Here is a 4,615-nt window from a genome sequence, read left to right as displayed (position 1 = left end):
CTTCTTCTTCTTCTTCTTCTTCTTCTTCTTCTTCTTCTTCTTCTTCTCTCCTTTCTCATTCAAACTGGATGGTAGAGGGGGCCATTCATGGCCTAAACCCATGCCTGCTCTGTAGGTTAAGTTTTGCTGACTTGCTCCATCTCTGGGGTACTTTTTCCCTTCTCAGACAACCTGGCAGTCCTCCTGTTGCCAGGACTCACTATATTAATGACAAACTTAGTGTAGAAACCCAATCAACATACCTACTACAGGTTAGAACTCTCTAGTTCCAGAAATCCCCCAGCCTCAGCCTCCCTTAAGAGCTAGGACTCTATGCCTAGGCAGCCATGCCCAGCTCGGCCCAGACTGTCATCTTCTTGCTTATACAGATCTTAAGTAGCCTTTAGGATTCAGTTCTAGTTCTACCTCCATAAGGTTTCTCTTAACTTTTTCTTTATTCTCTAACTTCCTACTTAACTCATATGTACAGATCTCTCCTTTTGGCTCTTATGAGGATAACACAAAGTGGTAAATGCTTTGTGCATTTGTATGACTTGTTTCTTTTACAGAACTATAAGCCTGGCAGGGTAGGGACTGAAACTATGTAAGACCTGGAATCATTTTAACTGTCTGCCAAGCCACAATTAGAAATTTCTGCCCCTTTTCAAATGGCACTAAATATGCCTCTGGGAAGATAAGGGAATTCATTTTGGAGATGAGAGACATCATAAAGCCACTGTTAGAGAGTCTAGAGAGGTTGGTAGAAGATGTCTCAGACCTAGACAAGGAGGACTTGACCTAGGGTACAGCCATCATGGGAAAGAAGCTTCTATTTGGTAATCTTCTATTTTAATGACCTGCTAACTAAGAGGGAAAATTGCTGAGCTTATAAGAGTATTCACAGCTCACCTCTGATACTATTTAAGAGCAAGTTATTCAACTTTTGTGTTCCTCTGATAACTCTCTAAAACTTGTTCACTAAATCACAGATGAGATGTCATTCTACTTTTGGTGATTAGAGTCCCTACACCAGGGGCTCCACATGCTTAAAAAATTCAGAAATCACTCCTTTATTTTGCCCATGTTCTTGCTAACTAGACACTAACTTCAGTTGTCTATGTCTCTGAAGGATTGAAAGTGTTGTTAGTGCCCCCTCCCCCCCACTATATTCCAATATCTTTGAACCAAGTCCCAGCTGTCCCACTTTAATTACCGTATTGCTGTACCTCCCCGGGCCTCGGTTTTCTCTCGTGTAAAATGGATGGCATGATCTAAGTGATCTCCACAGTCCAGTCTAGCTCAGCATTGGTATCTGATGAGTACCTGTTGAGGTGGGTAGAATCAACCTAGGGGCAGAGCAAGAGACAGCATGTTTAAAACTATAGCAGAATCCAAATAATGGGAAATTGAATTCATCCATTCTTTAGGGGATAAACATAAAGGTCTTGCATGGCAGCTAGGGAGCCATTAGAGATCCTCAGAAAGCCAGAAGATTATCCTACCTGCTTCGTTGCCATCACTCTTAATAAGCAGCAGCCAGCACAATAATGAAATGGCATTTGATGGACAACTCGATATGGTCCCCAGAGCCTTCAGTAGAAGAGGTTTACTAGAGGGAAAGAAAAGAAAAAGGAAAAATAAAAATAAAAATGAATAACTAGGTTTTGCTGAATTTATGTTTAGGAGAGTTCAGACTATGATTCCCACAGTCAATTCAAACAGTACTCAGGAGTGAAAAAGAATTTAGAGGAGGAGAAAAATTGAATCATGCATATGGAACAAAGCTTTAATTATTAGAATTTCTCCCGCTTGCTGGTGGCTTTTGTCAAGAAGGCGCCTTTCGAAGGCTCTGCTTGTGCTCCTGTTCCCATGACAGCAGCCTCATATTTCACCAGGGTTAGCATCTCTTTTCTGCTCCACAGTCACTGATTAATGCTCTGACCCATGACCCATTAACCCCCCACAACAACAGAACATAAGACAAATGTCTGTACTGCCCTAGAGTTTAAATTGGTTTAAATAAGGTCTTTCCTGTTCAGGATTTGGGAATATTAGGTCTTAATGATTTGTTTACATGAAAAAAATACAACCTCCCACCATCCCTCACTCACCACCCTCCCCATGCCTGAGCTTTCTCCCCTATATTAGGGGAAAAGGAACCCAAAGATCTATAAAGCTAGTCACTCTCTTCTCACATACACATGAACCAGAAAGAAAAATTAATCACTTGCTTGTTTCTGATTAGAACCAAAAATATCCTGCAGAGAAACTGCCAGTTAAGTCTAAAGGAATGAGAAGGGAGGAGATAATAATGACTTAAAAAAACTTTATCCATTCTGTACCAGAAGAGAGGGGCAAGACATTTCCCACATTCTTCCTATTTATGTAGGTGTAGAGCAATCTTGAGCACAAGCCATCTCCCTCAAAGGTCCTGTGGCCCCTGACAAGTTTGAATACACCTGAAATCATAAATCAGTATGCTGTAGTGTAGAAAATGTTGGACCTGTAGTAAGCAGAGACCTGAGTGCTAATCCCATCTCTGACATTTACTTACTGGGTAACCAAGAAGTTCATTAATCTCTCATTAATCCTATGTAAGGATTGTTGTAAGAATCAGATAATATAAATATATGGAAAATGCTTTACAAACCTTAAAGCAAAACTTATAAATTTTAACTGTTATTATTGGGGGGAGGGCAATCAGGGTTAAGTGACTTGCCCAGGGTCACACAACTAGTAAGTATCTGAAGCTGGATTTGATCCCAGGTTCTCCAGACTCAAGGACTGGTGCTCTATCCACTAGCTTCCCCTTGTTAGCTATTGTAATTGATGAGTAACCATGAGAAAGATACAAAGGTAGGAATAAACATCATGTGTTTGACATTGAAAGAGCCTGATTGACTGGGGCATAGACTCTTAAACTAAAGAGTGGTATAAGATAAGGTAGGAAAGAGCAACTTGTATACAGTTGTAAATATTAGACTGAGCTGTTTGTATTTGCATCTCCTGGCAGTGAAATGACCACTGAAGGTTTTGTGCAAAGGCCTGGCAGGATGGGTAAAATGATCTGTAAGATGCCTTCCTATTCCAAAACTCTTTGAAATGATCAAAGCCTCCGGAACATTGGCCTGGTGGTCTGTAAGGGAATCTGCACTGTTTGTGCTGCTAAAGTGCTAGAGGGAGCTCAGTGGTAATCAAGAAATCCTAGAGACCTTGCCCCATTTTCTGGCATGCTGGGAATTTGAAGACAGCCATATTGCTCATAGGTATACTTGGTAGTGGCTACAGTACTGGACTTGAAGGGAAGAGGATCTAAATTCAAATTCCTCCTCATATACTTACTAGTTGTTTGACCCTGGATAGGTCACTTAACCTCTTTTAACCTCAATTTCTTCATCTGTTGTACAGTGGCACCCACTCTGAAAGGTTTGTGTGTGTCTGTGTGTGTATGAATGAATGAAATGAGATCATATATGGAAATCATGTTACAAAACTTTAAAAAAAAGAATTCTATATAAATGTTGCCTTATCACAGTGCCTGGCACAAAGCAGGCGTTTAATAAGTGTTTATTGATTGATTTTGTTACTGGGTGTTTTTCATTCTCTCTTCCTGATGTTGCTGGAGAGGTCAAAGCCTAAGTTCTCATTTGCTGACCTTATACTGTGATCTGTCCATTTTACAGAAGAGAAAACTGTTTCAAAAGGTTTAGGTAATTTCTCCAAAGTTGTAGATCCAGAACATTGCTGTCCCGGAGAAGACAGGTTTCTCCCAAGAGAAGCAGCTTAGGCTAACCAGTTCCCATTTCTGGTGCCTTCCAGGAACTGTCCAACAGTATTAACTTAGGCTGGCTAAGCAATGCTGAGGAATTAAGGAACCCAGGCCTAGTGAGGGAAAGGAGATCAGAGGCATTGTCCAGCATTAGGCTGATTTCAAAGGAAGATGACATAGCCTCTTTGCTTCCTACATCCTTTCTTCTCGTACCTTTCAACGACCTTTTATTAGGGACTTACTCTGTACAGAGCTCCCTGTTAAGGCACTGAGAGTGATACATAATTTAGATAAAATATGATCCCGGTAAGAATTATATCACTGAAATTTAAGAGAACCAGACCAAAAGGCCTAGTCGTTACCTCCTAGTTTACCGATGAAGCAACAGAGGACTAGAGAGGTTTAAAAGACCGGTCCAATGCCCCACACCAAGTCAGGGCAGAGCCAGAACTGAAATCTGGATAACCTGACTCTCATTCCCTGTATTTTTATTGAATTAAGACTATCTTCCTGCTGATCAAAACTCTGAGCCCTGGGCAGAAGGAGAGAACAGAGGCGAAATCTGATACCCGACAGAATTCCTTACTTCTAGTTAACTCTCTACAAGTTGGCATTGACTAGAAGTGGGGAAGGGGGCGGAGGAGCGTTTGGGAGGGGAAGAAACCCAAAGAATTGGTGCTTTGGGAGAAGTTGGGGTGGGAGCATGGGAAGGGTTATTCTGCTCTCCTGGATGCAAGTGCGCTCTTAAGAGAAAATAAACCCAACCAAACATTGTCCAGTGCTACTAAGAAAGGGCTTGGAGAGGCTCCCCTTCTCTGCCCCTTCCTCCTCTTCTCTACAGTATCACCCTCATCCTCTCTCCACCCA

At 41.6% G+C, this 4,615-nt stretch overlaps 1 protein-coding gene across 2 annotated transcripts in view; it reads left to right on the top strand.

Moving 5' to 3' along the window:
• The window catches only part of RASGEF1A (RasGEF domain family member 1A), a 328,675-nt gene that overhangs the window by 250,124 nt on the left and 73,936 nt on the right, over nucleotides 1-4,615 (top strand). The gene's annotated exons all lie outside the window — the stretch shown is intronic.

Source organism: Petaurus breviceps, unplaced genomic scaffold, assembly GCF_028583685.1.
Source record: "Petaurus breviceps papuanus isolate PSGF00001 unplaced genomic scaffold, PetGlider_PUasm1.0 90762, whole genome shotgun sequence".
Lineage (NCBI taxonomy): Eukaryota > Metazoa > Chordata > Mammalia > Diprotodontia > Petauridae > Petaurus > Petaurus breviceps.
Note: the sequence above shows the minus strand (reverse complement) of the source record. Positions and strands in the feature narration are given on the sequence as shown.